We start from the raw sequence: 16,392 nt of genomic DNA on the forward strand, positions 1-16,392 counted from the left end.
AAGGTTTTTGAATGCTGTGTTCCTGGCTCTGGGTTAAGAGCTTTACATGTATCTTATTTAATTATGACAGCAAAGTCCCAGAGGTTGGCACAATAATTATTCCTATTTTAAAAATGAGGACTTTGAGACCTAGGGAATTTACAGAACAGTTAAAGCTGCACTCTAGTAAGTGGTAAAGTCAGGAATCACACCTGAGGCTGTTAAGCTCACGGCTCTTACTGCCGTGCCATGTGGCCTTTTGTTTCACGCATGGCATCGTCGCCACTTGTGGATGAAGCTTTCAGGGCTCAGTGATGAAATGAGTAGCTCAGGTTCAAACTGCCAGGATTTGTCAAAGTCAGATTTTCTGACTCTGACTTCAGTACTCTTTCAACTTGAAATACCATAAATTAAAGCAAACACTAACTTGGTTATGGGGCAGACAGTCAATATTTTTAGAGTGTTTATAGAAAGGAAGTAATTTTGGCCTGGCAAAAGAGCAAACTGAAGGTAGTTTTACATTCCTATTTCAAAAGGAATCATTCAAATTGGGAAAATTCCCATGGTGCTGGATCACTCTGTGGGATATTCAGGGAGAACAAGCCCCTTCTGCTCCAGTTCCAGCCCTTTTAAAAGCAAATTTTATAGATTATCTCACTGGGCTTGTTGCCTTGAGTTGGAGGCACAAAATTGCTTGGTGTTTGGCAAGATTTGACTGGCAAAAAAGCATCTGTGTGGTTAGCTTTTGTGTCTGACCCTTGCTGGGAGGTTAAGGCCAGTTTTTACGTCTGCACCCCTGTAGCTCATTCACCTCCATTGTCCCTGGTGCAACAGGAAAAGCAGCCAGGAGGAGAGGAAGCAAGGTGAGTTGGACTGTACAATTAGAAGAGTTCCAGGTTCAAGTGCCATCTACGTCATGCTCTGGTAAGTGACTTTGGACTCCATGCTTACTTTCCTCCTCTGTAAAATGGATGTCTTAAGTTTGGGCTGCTGTAACATAGTACCAGAGACTGGGTAGCTTAGAAGCAACAGAAATTTATTTCTCACCGTTCTGGAGGATAGAAGCCTTAAGATCAGGATGCTACCATGGTCAGGTACGGGTGAGGACCGTCTTTCGGGTTGCAGATTGCCATCTTTCTGTTGTACCCTCACATGATTGAAAGAGGGTGAGAGAGTCCTCAGGAGTCTCTTTTATAAAGGCACAAGCCCCTGTCATGAAGACTCCACCCTCCTGACCTATTTACTTCCCCAAGACTCCGCCTCCTAATACCACCACAGTTAGGGATTTGGATTTCAACATACAAATTTTTTGGGGATGCAAAAAGTCAGTCCATTGCAATGGGGCAAAAGGGTTTTGCTTTTATGTGGATTGACAAGATAATGCATGTCAAGTGCATAGCCTTAGAACTTCAAACTTAAGTGCTTGATAGAATTTAGCTATCGTTATTAAAGAAAATGTCTGAAGGACGGAGTGTCTAAGCAAAGAAAAGAAACACAGTCTTGTTTGTTGTGAATTATTTAGTCATATTTTCATCAGTGCCTGCTAACACTCAATTTGGCCTAGCAACAATGGCTTGAAGAAACTAGTCAGCAATAAGGTTTTGAAGAAATAGGTCCAAGTCTAAGATGCAGACTTTGGCTCCAGATTTCCTGGGAAGCAGCAGAATCCTTGGATGGGACAGCTCATTAAAAGTGTAGTTACAATCATTCCCCACCCCCCACCCCCATTGTTGGAAAAAGCCACAGGTGGTTCTTGGGGAATGTTTCACACCAAGTTGTTCTTTCTTTCTCTTTCTTTCTTTCTTTCTTTCTTTCTTTCTTTCTTTCTTTCTTTCTTTCTTTCTTTCTTTCTTTCTTTCTTTCTTTCTTTCTTTCTTTCTTTCTTTCTTTCTTTTTTGTTTCTCCTCACTCTCAGGTTTTTCTGCTCAGAATTAAAAACAAACAAACAAGAAAACATACAAACAAAAAAAAAAACCATGCTGCAGTTATTTTGATTTCACCACATTATTTTTGGGTGGGGTTGTCAAGCTAGTTCATTCAATATTGTTACTGGTGAGAAGCCAGCTGCTTCTCTAGGGAAGGGGTGCCTTCTCAAGGCTCTGTGTGCACCTCCCTCTCCCCCCATTATGTGGTCCTTTATCCCATGACTGCCCTGGAGGAATGTGGCTGTAGGCACTGAGAGTCTCTAGGAATCAGGGTGCTCAGGGGGCCTGACAGGCTGAAGGCAGGAACTAATAGGTCAGACAAGGCTGAGAAGGCTGGTGAGAGAAGGTGGGTGGAGGCAAGTGAGTGATGAGGCCAAACGGTTTTGTCTGAGAGGTGGGTGAAATGCTAAGCTACTGATGGGCCTAGGAGAGCATTTCTTCTCGGAAAGAACTGGCAAGAGTAACATGGTGAAAAGTCAGCACTGGAGCTTTACTAGGCAGGAATGCAGCTGAATCCCAACAGGTCTTCTCTTTTCCCTGTTCCCCTTCCCACATCTATTTCTGGAAATGCAAATCCTTGTGCCTTCCTTCAATTTCCCCTTGGCTGATGAATTTTAATAGAAGTTTAGAGTCTCTGAGCCCTCTTCTCTGGCTTCTTTCTGAGCTCATCATTGTGGTCTGACTCGGTCTGTTATTCTTGCTTTTCAAGTGTGTAAATTATAAATAGCCTTCCTGAGAACAGAGCATTGGGCTGGGAGGCGGGAGCTCTGGCATTGTCTCCAGTTGTGTGATCTTGTCATCCCTGTAGTGGAAGCTGTAGTATGTCACCCAGACCACCTCCCAACTGAGACGCCATTGCCTCAACTGTTGGGAGTATTGGATGCTGATGGCTTATAGCTGAATCCATCTATCAGAATTGCCCTTGGCCTAAGGTAGTGATACTCAATGGGGGCGATTTTACCCCACAGGGAACAATTGGCAATGTCTGCAGACATTTACATAGATAGATAAATAGATAGATTTTTAAATAATTGTTTATAATTGTTTTATTTTTCAGGTAGAGTTGAGATACAATATTGTGTTAGTTTCAGGTATACAACATAGTGATTAGACATTTATATAACTTATGAAGTGATCACCCTGATAAATCTAGTACCCACGTGATACCATACATAGTTATTACAATATTATTGACTATTCCTGATGCTATACCCTACACCCCCATGACTATTTTGTAATTACCAATTTTTACTTCTTAATCCCTTCCCCTTTTTCGACCCCCTCAACCCCAATCCCAGATGGCAACTATCAAAATGTTCTGTATCTTTGATTTTGTTTCTGTTTTGTTTACTTCGTTCTTTAGATTCCACATATAAGTGAAATCATATGTCATTTGTCTTTCTCTGTTTGTCTTAATCCACTCAGCACAATACCCTTTAGGTCCCTTCATGTTGTTGCAAATGGCAAGATTTCATTCTTTTATATGGCTGGGTAATATTCCATTATATATATGTACCACCTCTTCTTTATTAATTCATCCACTAATGGAAAACCAGGCTGCCTCCATATCTTAGCTATTGTACATAATGCTACAATGAACATATGGATGCACATGTCCCTTTGAAGTAGTGTTTTTGTGTTCTTTGGATAAATACCCAGAAGTGGGATAAGTGGGATTACTGGGTCCTTCTTTGTCTTTTGTTATAGCCTTTTTTTTTTAAAGTCTATTTTCTCTGGTATAAATATTGCTACCCAAATTGTTTTCTTTTTTCATTCTATTTTCATAAAATATCTTTTTCCATCCCTTTACTTTCAGTCTGTGTGTGTCTTTCAATCTGAAGTGATTCTCTTGTAGGCAACATATGTAAGGGTCTTGTTTTCTTATCCTTATTCAGCCTCCCTATCTTTTGATTGGAGCATTTAATTCATTAACATTGAAAGTAATTGTTGAGAGATACGTAGTTATTTCACTTTTATTATTCATATTTTGATCTTATTTATTTTCCATCTTAAAGAAGTGCCTCTAACATCATTTGTAATACTAGTTTGGTGTTAATGAACTCCTTTAGCTTTTTCTTGTCTGGGAAACTCTTTATCTGTTCTTCAATTCTGAATGATAGCTTTGCTGGGTAGAGTAATCTTTGTTGTAGGTCCATGCTTTTTATTACTGTGTATTTCATGCCAATCCTTTCTGACCTGTAAAGTTTCTGTTGAGAAATCAACTGACAGTCTTATGGAAGCTTCCTTACAGGTAACTAACTACTTTTTTCTTGTTGCTTTTAAGATTCTCTTTGTCTTTAACCTTTGGCATTTTAATTATGACATATCTTGGTGTGGGACTCTTTGAGTTCATCTTGTTTGGGACTTTCTGCACTTCCTGGACTTGTATGTTGATTTCATTTACCAGGTTAGGAATGTTTTCTATTATTTCTTCAAATAGCTTTTTCATTCCTTGCTCTCTCTTTTCTCCTTCTGGTACCTTTATGATGCAAATGTTGGTATGCTTAATGTTGTTCCAGAGGCCCTTTAAACTATCCTCATTTTTTGGGATTCTTTTTCTTTTTGCTGTTCTGATTGGGTATTTTCTGTGACCTTATCTACCAAACCACGGATTCAATCCTCTGCTTTACATAATCTGTTGATTTACTCTAATACATTCTTCATTTCCGTTATTGTAGTCTTCATTTCTAACTAGTTCTTTTTTATGTTTTGTATCTCCACTTTTATGTTTCCTATCTATTTGTTAAAGTTCTCACTGAGTTCATCTACTCTTCCCCTAAGTTCACAGAGCATCCTTATAACCAGTGTTTTGAACTTTGCATCTGGTAGATTGGTTGTCTCCATTTTGTTTACTTCTTTTTCTGGAGCTTTATTCGTTCTTTCATTTGGGACATGTTTCTTTGTCTCCCCCATTTTGGCTGCCTCCTTGCATTAGGTAGGGCTATGTATTAGGTAGGGCTGCTGTGTCGTCCTGTCTTAGTAGAGTATATTAGCCCTATGTATTAGGTAGGGCTGCTGTGTTGTCCTGTCTTAGTAGAGTCGGCCTTGTGTAATAAGTGTCCTATGGAGCTCAGTGGTGCAGTCTTCCTAATCACCTGAGCCAGGAGCTCCAGGTGTGTCACTTTTTTGAGTTGTGTGTGACCTCCTATTATAGCTGGGGCTTGATTGCTGTTTGCACATCAGTAGGAGGGATTGACCCTGAGGTTGATTGGTTGTGAGGACTGGCTGTGACTATAGTAGAGGAGCTGTGGTGCAAGGGCTGACTCTAAAGAGCAGGATTCAGTTTAGCAGGGCTCTGCCCAGTCTGCCCTTTGGGTGTGTCATCCTCAGAGGCAACTAGGTGGTGCTCCAGCTTGATCTGAAGCTGGGCATCAAGCGTGCCAGTCCCGGGATCTTCTGTGAGGGGTCAGCCCCAGGCCAAGTTCAGCCACAGCCTGTGCCCTGCCCAGGGCCACCTGGCATGATCCACAAAGCAATCTGCAGATGGCAGCCACTGCGCTGGGCTTGGAGGTGCCTGGGAGTGGCCAAGCAGAGAACCAAGGTGGGCTGCCACTAATTCTGGGCTTGAGGCTGCTCAGAAGAGTTATGGGGCTCATCAAGGCCAGATGCTACTTGTTTGAGTTTTGTGAACCTTTGAGAAATTTTTGGAAAGTCCGCAGCATGAGCCAAGACCAGCCATTTGTATGGAAAAGCCACTGGAAGAAGCTTGGGTGAGCCCACAAGTTGTGGGGTGGGGGTCTCAGGGAACCTCCAGGGTGGGACAAATAGTGTTAGCCAGATTGATGGAGACTCAGATACGGTGGCTACCTGCATCTGCAGGGGAAGCGGGGAAGGCTCAACAAAGGAATGATGGATTCTTCCAGCAGTTCTGTCTGGGAGAAAGCTGCCCCTCAAGTTCTTGCCCTGAAGCTGGACAATTCAGTTCCTCCCTGTATATCCCTGGCACTTTTTGAGCTGCAGCACCAGAGCTAGAGCTCAGAGCGAGTGAGTCAATTTGTGAGTAAGTCCCTGCATGGGTTCTTTAAGAGGAACACCTAGGGCTCCAGCAGCCCTTTGTCTCACTCAAGCACAATCTCTGCTGGTTTCCACAGCTGGAAACTATGGGGATTTCTCTTCCCAGCATGGGAACCCTGATCTGGGGCGTCTGGTGGAGGTCTGGGGCTCCTTGCTCCTCTGTGGGGACCTTTGCAGCTGAGATATCCCTTCCAATTTTTAATTGTGACATGTGGGTGTGGGATGAGCTCATTCCATATCTCTGCCCCCTTACCACTCTCAAAGTGGCTTCTTCTATATGTCCATAGGACTTCTGTCTAGCTAAACATCAGTTGATTCTCAATGATGGTTATTTTGTAGTTTAGTTGTAATTTTGATGTGGTCATGAGAGGAGGCATGCCCAGCATTTACGTACTCTGTCGTGTTGACCGGAAGCATCTGGAGACATTTTTGACTGTCACAGCTGAGGGGTGGGGTGCTATGGATGCTGCTAAACATCCTACAGTGCACAGGAAAGTGTCCTACAATAAAGAATCAACTAACCCAGAGTGTCAGTAGTGTTCAGGTTAAGAAATGCTGCCCTAAGGGAGCCACTTACCCAAGATTAAACTCCCTACCCAGAGGCAGCCTGCATCCTATAACAGGTCTATGGTACAAAATTCTGGCCCCTTGTTTCAATTTAGGGCCAATTCAGAAAGGCCTTCCCAGCTTTAGAGCTCTCTGTGGGATTGGCTGAGGTCTCTGCTATGACTGCATTACAATTTAACATCTCCCTCTGCCCAGACCTGCTGATTCCCTTGTGGCTATAGACTTAATATTTATGTGCTACCCCATATGAATATATGTTGAAACCTAAAGCCCGAGGTGACGATATTAAGAGATTGGGCCTTTGGGAGTTGCTCAGGTCATGAGGGTGGAACCCTTGTGAATGGGATTAGTGCCCTTATAAAAGAAACCCCACAGAGCTCCTTAGTCCCTCTCAGAGAATTCAGTGTTAGGGCTCCACTACTATTTCACTGTACTGAGGTGCAAGGTGCCTCAGACTGCAGCTGTGGGAGAGGAAAAAATCTTTTTCCTCTATCCTTTTAGGTTCAGTGACTGAGGTCCTGGAAATTAAATGGACACAAGACAGATCCATAAGAGAAAAGAAAAGAGTTTATTTACATGTGCAGTACACATATACATGGGAGAAACTCAGTGATGAGTAATTCAGTGGGGTGGTTATACCCCAGTGGGGGTTTATATACCATTTTAACAAAGAGAAATAAAATTGTAGAGAAGTGATAAGACAAAGGAAAGGGGGTTTAGGCTCTCATGGGAGGCAAATATGGGAAGGTAAATATGTGGGGGAAACAAATAGAAAATAAGGGTTGTTTCGTACGTTTTGTTGTGTAGATTCCTCTCGGTGCTGTCTCTGGGAGGATAAGAGCCTAGGATCTCCTGTGAGTAAGAGTGCAAGGAGGGGAGGACAGGGTGTTTGTGTGTGTGTGTATGCATGTATGCCATTTCTCAACTGCTCTCAGCTCAGTATAATTCCCGTGCCAGAGTGACACATCTTGGGGTGGCATATTCTGATCCCCTTCACAGCCCAGGGGGCAGGAGATGGATGGGAGCTCAGAACTTTGAGTTTGTCCTTTGTGATGAAGCCCTCTTCTTCTTAACATCATCCCACTAATTTCTTAGGCTTTTTCGTGATCCTACTGGATCCTCTAGGCTGTTGCTCATTAATATTTAGCTTCATCTTCTCTTCCTAAAAGCCCAATCTTTTAGTGTTTGAATAAGTTCAAAATCTTAAGAGAGGGAAATTAGCTCATCTTTGTGTGCCAGACTAAGGCAGGAAACATAACACCCTGATGGATTAACTGCGCTGCATCAGGGATCACCTGGCTTGCGCTTTCTCCCCCATCCCGACTGCTATTTCCCTGAGAACAGGCCAAAGGAAGGGCAGTATTAGTTTGGAGGGGAAGTTGGGCACTTCTAATGATATGTGCAGTTCCCACAGACAGGCATTCCTATTTTTCAGAAATCAAATTCCTTTGTGTCATGAAGAAAACTATTTATTAAAGAGTCTGCCTTTGAAAGTTATAGCAGTTCTGTAAGAGGTCTGTAAAAGTTGTTCTTTAGTTTAGTTGAAGATGGTCTTTGTCGATTTTGCATGTATTTATTGACTTCAGAGTAGATTTAGATATAAATTCCAGACCTCTGTTATGTATGAAGAAATCCTAAGAGGGAAAGCAGAGTCAGTCAGCGTTTTAGAATTTTAAGAATGTGGAATGTTGATTGGGAAAGGTATCAGTTTAAGAAATTCCACATTTAAGGGATAGTAAGAGTAGTCCCATGGGGTTGCTGTGATTAATGAAGCAAACCGTATAATACACCTAGCATTTAATAGATATTAATGCATAATGGTGGTTATTATTCCTTGTGGGATCAAAAGTCTTGAAATTTTGAACACATTTATCCTTGAATAGTTTGGTTTTTCTGTTTTCATTGTTTTATCTGGTCAATTTCTACCATGAAAAGTATAATATAATTTCTATCATTGAGATGTAAATATTCAATATCCAAATCCAATAACCAAAGGAAGCTGAGCATTCCCAAAGCTTTTAAGTTGCCCTTAGGTGCTTTGCCTTTACTGCTGGAAGCTTCCACTAGATGATTAGTGATGCCTCATCAAATTACTTTAAGTATAGGGAGTATGTGCCAACTTGAATACAACTGGGGATAAACACACTTACATGTTTTATCAAAAAAATTAAGTGCGCGTAAGTCAATCTCACTTTCTATTTTGAAATTGCAAAATGCATAATATCATGTGGCCATTCAAAGGAATGAAGTTGTAGGGGAGGAAAAATATATTTTCCTCTACCCTTGTAGGTTTAATAACTGAAGCCTGTGAATTAAATTGACAAAAGACAGATTAACAGGAGAAAAGTTACACAAAGATTTTTTTTTTTTTAATTTACATGTACAGGGTCTCCACAGAAAAGAAGTGAAACCCAAAGAGGTAGTTCAACTTGAGGGTTTATTTTAACAAAGAACAATACATTGTGGAAAAGTGACTAGGCAAAGGAAAAGGGATTTGGGCTTCTAGGGGCAAGGTAAATATATGGGAAAAACTAGTGGTGGATAAGGGTTTTTAAATAACGTTTGTTTATACAGACTCTTCTCAGTGCTATCTCCATCCTTTTGGTATGGGAGAGGAGGACATCTTCACAAGGAAATTTACATCACCTTTACAACGGGAAATTTATGCCCTGATTTTAGGCAGATAGGGGGAGGGCAGAAAGCCTTCTTTGCCTGCTATTTCTAAGTTGCCTTGGGCTCATAATTATTCTTATTTCAAAGTGGCATATTTTGGGGTGGCAAATTCTGATTCCTTTCAAGGTGTAACTGCTATGTATTGACATGGAAAGATGTCCATGAAGTATTGTTAAGTTAAAAAGCAAATTACCTAACAGTTTTATAGTATGTTCCCATTTTTATGAAATTGTAATAAGTATAATAAAATACATTGTTTGTGTACTGTAGAAAAATACTCAAACTTCATGGTAGTTTTCTCTGAGGGCATTATGAGAGACTTCCACTTTGTATTAAAATAGTGAATATGATTTAATTTTTGCAATGAGAAGATGTTTTTGAAATTATAAAAATGACAAATATTAAAAAGTAAGTGAAAAACATACAAAACAATCTATTTGAAGCAAATCTTATAAAGTGTATAAGATGATTCAACATAAATAGGGCGTTTTTGTTACTGACTTAAGTTATCTCTTCTACCTCTAGGCTTAGTGTTTCCAATATTTTGGCTGCCTCAGGCAATTTTTATTGCTTATTACCAGCTTTTCTGTTTCAGTTTATCCTTAGCTTCTAGAACACAAGCGTTAAATACCACATTATTGCTCTTTTGGCTACTCATTCTCCACATGGGTGCTCTTAAGTTAGCACTTAATTTCCTCTTCAGCCATCTACTTCTCATCTCTGGGCTCTCCTCTCCCTCAGGACAGTTTTGAGAGGACTTTATTGTAAGGAACTCCATTCTTGTGAAGCTATTAATTCCTTGATTCTAGATTGCAGCTCTCCTTTACAAATGGTGCTTCTCAGAGCTCAAGACAGTGTTGTAATTCTCAAACTTTAGTGTGCATGGATATTTATTGGGACGTTGTTAAAATGCAGAATTCAGAGCCTAGCTCCAGTGATTCTACTTCTGAAGGTATGGGATGGAGCCCAGGAATCTGCATTTTAATCGTCTTGGATGGTTTTGTTCTGTCCCAGAGGTTCTGTGGAGATGTTTCAGGCACTACACTCGGAGAGGGCTCCAGGGTCCATTTGTTGTCAATCAAAGTATCTCTGCTTTTATCTGTTTTATAATTAGGCATCTGGCAAAATTTTATTTGAGGAAATCTGTCTACCCACATCTACAGATTCCAATCTACCAACCATCCCCTTTGTATCATCATTTGAAAGTCCTTCCCCAACCCATGATTCCAAAAATAAAAAAGCAACAAGCAATAAGCTTTCCACAAAAATTCACTTATATTCTTTTCTAGCTTTGTTATGGCTTCCTTTTTTTATACTTAAAAGTATGTCTAGGATTTTTTTGTTTTGTTTTGTTTTTGTATTAAGTGTAAGGTAAGGATCCACCTTAATTCTTATCCTAAATAATTTACTAATAAAGTTAGCAATATTTATTGCAAAGTCTGTCTATTTTCCCCAGAAAAGCCTTTATAATATACCACACACTTTTCTGGGTCTATTTCTGGGTGTCTTATTCCCTTGATGTAGCTTCTATTCTTTCCCTGCTATCATTCTTTCTTAATTATGATACCTTTATAGCACAGTTCATTATCTGGTAGAGCAGATTGTCTTCTATTATTCTTTTCTTTGAATATTTTTTTTATATGTTGACTTCTATATTGAAAATAATAATTTTTGCTTGTTTCTAGAGAACTCTGTGACATCTTAATTGGGTTTGATTCAATTTACAAATTAATCTGGTAGAGGTAGGAAGGAAGAAAAATTAGCATTGAGTATTGAGTACTCCCTTCCGGGAGTATAGTGTGGTTTTCAGTATAATCAACCTTCTCTTATGTCCCTCAGTTAAGCTTTGTTATTGTCTTCCTATAGGACCTGTGCATTTCTTGTCAAGAATTCATTATAGAAGTAGCACAAGTGCATGGTAAAGCATGTGGGCTCTGAAGTCAGATGCCTGGGTTTGAAGCCTGACTCCTCTTACCACCTATGAGGCTTTGGAAAAGTTGCTTACCCTTGCTTGCCTCAGTTTTCTCTTCTGTAAAAGGGGAATTATATAATAATAATAATAATAATAATAATAATACCTCATAAAGGTGCTTAAGAAATAAATGAATATATAACATTAGAAGCACTTAACACATTAAGTACACTATAAATTTCAAGTTAAGTGCTCTTTTCGTAGCTGCAGCTTTCGTCCAGAAGTTACTTATGTAGTGGCTATAAGTATGTAGAACATAAGTGAAGACCTTGAAACGAGAAATACACCAGCATGTAAAATAGATAGTCAAAGAATATTTGAGACAACCGCTTAAAGCACTGAGGATTTGTTGGTATGTGCAAGAGGGAACAGCCTCTGTGAATGCTGTCTCCTTGAGCAAAGGCAAGGACAGGGTTTATAAAAAGCCAAACACTGATCATTTCACAAGAAAAAGGCAGCAGCTGATTCAGGCAAGTCTAGTTCAGGATTGGTTAGTCTACAAAGAAACAGGCTGATGAGTGTGTATTAAGTTGTGGTTTCTCTGGGAATTATGTGTTCCCACTAAAGCTCATCCTCTTTATTCAGGCTCTCTCCCAGAACTAATTTTCTTTTATTTTAGACAGTCTTTAGTCACTCTCTTCTCTGTACCCCACTGTATAAATAATTATCATCACATATTTAACTGTAATTTTATTTTGCTGTTTTAACCCTGTAGACTCCGAACTGCCCACCACTAAATACCATGTTTTGTTCACCTTTGTCGCTGAGGTGCCTTAACCAGATTCTAGCACATACCAGGAACCCAACAAATGTTCCAGTGAATGAAGTAATTTCCCAGCCTGGGAAATTTGGGGACTGGGGTCTTTTAAACAGGCACAGTAAACTGACTCCTGGAAATTAAATGATTTTAGTTCATCTAACCTCTGTGAATCCATGTTTCCTCATCTTAAATGGAAGAGTTTGGGCTGTATCAATGGTGCTCATCCCTACTAGCACATTAGAATCACCAGCAGAACTTAACACTCTCTAATCCCAGGCCCCGCCCCACACTAATTAGATCAGAATCTCTGGTGTCTTGGCACTAGTACTTTTATCCCCCACCCTCTGTAATTTGATTATACAGCCAAGATAAGATTCTCTGGGCCAAGTGTTCGCTCACGTCTGTGACTATGAGGAACATCTGATAATCTTAAACTGAGGGAGAAACAAATTAAAAACCTCTGGTCACCTGGGATTATCTTGTGTAGTAGCAAATATTCATATTCACTTTGCTAGTCCTTGAAAGGATATCATTATACCATGTAGTCTAGACTGTCATTGCTGTCCCTAATATAATTCCACAAGTAGAGAGTTGGTTAGTATATTTTAATAAGATTTACCCAAAAAGCATGAAAATTTTTTAAAAAGATATGATGCTTAATAGAATAGAATAAATTGTCTGGCAAAGCCAACTATGTGACATACTTCATGTTGTATGAATGCCTGATCATTGAGGCTTACTCTGGTTGCTTTCACATTTTAAGTAGCCTGTTATTTTGTGAGGCTTTGTGATTTCTTGTTAAAGGATGAAGATTAAACAACAAACAAACAAAAAACAACCAAAACCATATATCACCAAGATGGCAAAATAGATCATTCTAGGTATTCCTGACTTTTCTCTCCCTCACAAGAAAAATTAACTACTCAAGAATAAGACACCTCTGAGAGAATCCTAGCATACAGAGGTGAGGCGGAAGCACCCCCTGAACCACAGAGACCAAGACAGACTGCATCAGAAGGGTAAGAGAAGTGGCTACACATTGACTGCATTACCTCTCCTCCAGGCCAGCACAGCTCCACATGGAGAGGTTTCCCTTGAGCTTCTGGCTCCTCCAGAAGAAAAGGAGAACCCAGAGGGGACAACCAGCCACCCCCAAAGTATTGAGGTTGCTTTGTGGGAGCCCCTCTTCTGATCTGGCATCATACAGATTCTAGGAAAATTTGCAGGGCTCAACCACTGGGAATCTGACTATGATGGAGAAGGGAAGAGGGGCTTGCAATAACCAGCATATGATCTCGGCAGACCAAATTTATACCTGCAGTACCCAAGTGGTAAGCCAAACCAGCAGCTTTACTCATCTGCAGAGCCAAGCTGGGCTTTGTTCTGACTGGGGAGCTTGGTGGGTGCAGATCTACCTGGTTCTGATCCTCAAAAGAGTAGTTCTGCTGGTCCAAGGGCCCAGTTTGTCCACAACCAGGCAAAAAATGGAGTCACAGCTCCAAACTGTGGAGAGTACCTTCTGGACCCAACTCACCAGAAGGACTGGTGACAACTCCTGGAAGCTGTGCAGCCCAGTTGTGCTTGAGTCCAGGGAGGGGCAGGAAGAGTTGATAATTTGCAAAGCAAAGCCACTGGCCTTTTCAAACTCTTTCAGAAAATGAAAGAGAAGGTGGTACTCCCAGCCTTGCTTTGCAAGTCCAGCATTCTCCTGATACCAAAACCAGAAAAGGACACTACTAGAAAAGAAAACTGCAGACCAATAACCCTGATGAATATAGGTACAAAAATTCTCAATAAAATACTGGGAAACTGAGTTCAACAGCACATTATTAATGAATTCAGTTAAGTTGCAAGATACAGTATTAACATATTATAAAAACTAGTAGCATCTCTATATACTAATGACAAACTTTCTGAAAAAGAAAGAAAGAAATCAATCCCAATACAATAATATAAAAAAAAGATACTTGGGAATAAATTTACTAAGGAGATGAAAGATCTCCACTCTGAAAACTACAAGACAGTGATGAAAGAAATTGAAGAAGACACAAACGGAAAGGCGTCTCATGTTCATGGGTTGGAATAATTAATATTATTTCAATGTCAGTACTACCAAAAGCCATCTAGAGATTCAATGCAATCCCTATCAAGATTTTAGTGGTATTTTTTACAGAAGCAGAAAAAACACCCCTAAAATTTACTTGGAACCACAAAAGACCCCAAATAGCCAAAGAAGTCCTGACTGAAAAAGAACAAAACAGGAGGCATCACACTTTCTGATTTCAAGCTATATTATAGAGCTATAGTCATCAAAACACGTTGGAATTGACGTTAAAAACAAAGAAATAGACTAATGGAACAGAATTGAGAGCCCAGAAATAAATCCGAGCATATACAGTCAACTAATATTTGACAAGGGAGCCAAGAATATTCAATGGAGAAAAGACATTCTCGTGAATAAATGGTGCTGGGATAATTGGATATTCACATGAAAAAGAACAAAACTGGACCCATATCTTACACTAGTCACAAAAATTAACTTGAAATGAATTAAAGACTTAAATGTAAGACCTGAAATCATTAAATTCCTAGAAGAAAACAAGAATAAAGTATTTGACATAGGTCTTGGTAATTATTTTTTTGTTTGTTTTGAATATGATACCTAAAACATAAGCAACAAAAACAGAAAATAAACAAGTGGGATTACACCAAACTAAAAAGCTTCTGCATTCTGCACAGAAAAAGAAACCATCAACATAGTTAAAAGACAGCCTACAGAATGGGAAAAAAATATTTGCAAACCATATATCTGATAAGGGGTTAATATCCAAAATATATAAAGAACTTATACAAGTCAATAGCAAAAAAAAAAAAAAAGAAAAAAAGAAAGGAAAAAGCAAACAACAAAAAAATACCCAACCCAATTAACAAATAGGCAAAGGACCTGAATAGACCTTTCTCCAAAGAAATTTACTAAAGGCCAATAGTTGCATGAAAAGATGCTCAACATCATTAGTCATTAGGGATATGCAAATTAAAACCACAATGAGATATTGCCTCACATCTGTTAGAATGGCCATCATCAAAAAGACAAGCGATAACAAATACTGGCATGGATGTGGAGAAAATGGAACACTTGTGCACTGTTGGTGGGATTGTAAATTGGTACAGCTATTATGAAAAACATATGGAGGATCCTTAAGAAATTAAAAATAGAATTATCATATGATACAGCAATTCCACATCAGGGCATATATCCAAAGAAAACGAAAACACTAACTTTAAAAAATGCCTGCACCCCCATGTTCATAGCAGCCTTATTTACAATAGCCAAGACACGGAAACAACCTAAGTGTTCATTGACAGATGAACAGATAAAGAAGTTGTGAGATACACACACACACACACACACACACAAACAATGGAATATTATTCAGGCATAAAAAGCGAGGAAATCCCGCCATTTGTAACAACATGGATGGACCTTGAAGGCATTATGCTAAGTGAAATAAATTAGGCAGAGAAAGACAAATATTGTATGACCTCACTTAAATGTGAAATCTGAAAACAAAAGAAAACAAACTCATAGAAAAAGAGATCAGGATTGTGGTTAACAGAGGAGGAGGTTGGGAGAGGGGAAATGTAGGAAGGTGGTCAAAAGGTACAAATTTCCAGTTATGAAATAAATAAGTACTAAGGATGTAATGGACAACATAATGACCGTCGCTAACACTGATGTATGATACATAGGAAAGTTGTTAAGAGAGGAAATCCTAAGAGTTCTTCTCTCAAGGAGAAAATTCTTTTCCTTTTTTCTTTTCTTCTTTCTTTTCTTTTTATTGTATCAATATTGATGGATGGTAGCTGGACCTACTGTGATAATCATTTAAATATATATAAATTGAACCATAAAAAAACCAAAAACTTCCTTGTTTCTATGACCTCCTCTGTCTGTGGCTCCGTTTCTTTCCTCTTTACAGATAAACATCTCAACTGAGATTTCTGCCCTTCCTATTTCCACTCACTGTTTCACTTACTTTAATTTGGCTTCTTTCCTATCATAAGATGGTAACTGCACTTGCAAGGTCATTACCAATGACCTCCAAACCAGCAGATACTTTTAGTGAGCTTACCTGACATTTTAGCAACGTTTAAGTTCCTTTAACACTCCTCTCTTCTGGTTTTCCTCCCACCAGTGGCTGCTCCCCTAAGTCTATTTGTTGGCTTCTCCTTCTCTACCTGATGACTAAATGTTGGAGTGCTTTGGGGCACCACCCTGGATGTTGGTTCTCCGAATTTTTATTAGAAATTTTGTTAGAAAAAAGCTGAGTATCCTGACTTGCCCTACCACCCAGTAGTTCAAAGGCTTAGCAATGGCATGGTTTTATTTCAGTTTTACAAATTGTAATTGAAATTTTTCTGAATGAGAAGTGTCTTCAACGACTATTATTGAGCACTGAACGGCTTTGAAAATTTTGTTGCTGACACAATAATGTTTGTTA

General features: G+C 39.5%; 1 long non-coding RNA gene across 1 annotated transcript in view; it reads left to right on the plus strand.

Annotated features, from left to right (window-relative positions):
* The first annotated feature begins 678 nt into the window (after positions 1 to 678).
* Positions 679 to 16,392, plus strand: part of LOC141570352 (uncharacterized) — a 196,657-nt gene continuing 180,943 nt past the window's right edge. The window contains exon 1 of the long non-coding RNA XR_012494348.2: positions 679 to 903. This is a non-coding gene — a long non-coding RNA (uncharacterized LOC141570352). The remainder of the gene's footprint in view (positions 904 to 16,392) is intronic.

This window comes from Rhinolophus sinicus, chromosome 3, assembly GCF_057876585.1.
Source record: "Rhinolophus sinicus isolate RSI-liver-muscle chromosome 3, RSI-T2T, whole genome shotgun sequence".
Taxonomy (NCBI): domain Eukaryota; kingdom Metazoa; phylum Chordata; class Mammalia; order Chiroptera; family Rhinolophidae; genus Rhinolophus; species Rhinolophus sinicus.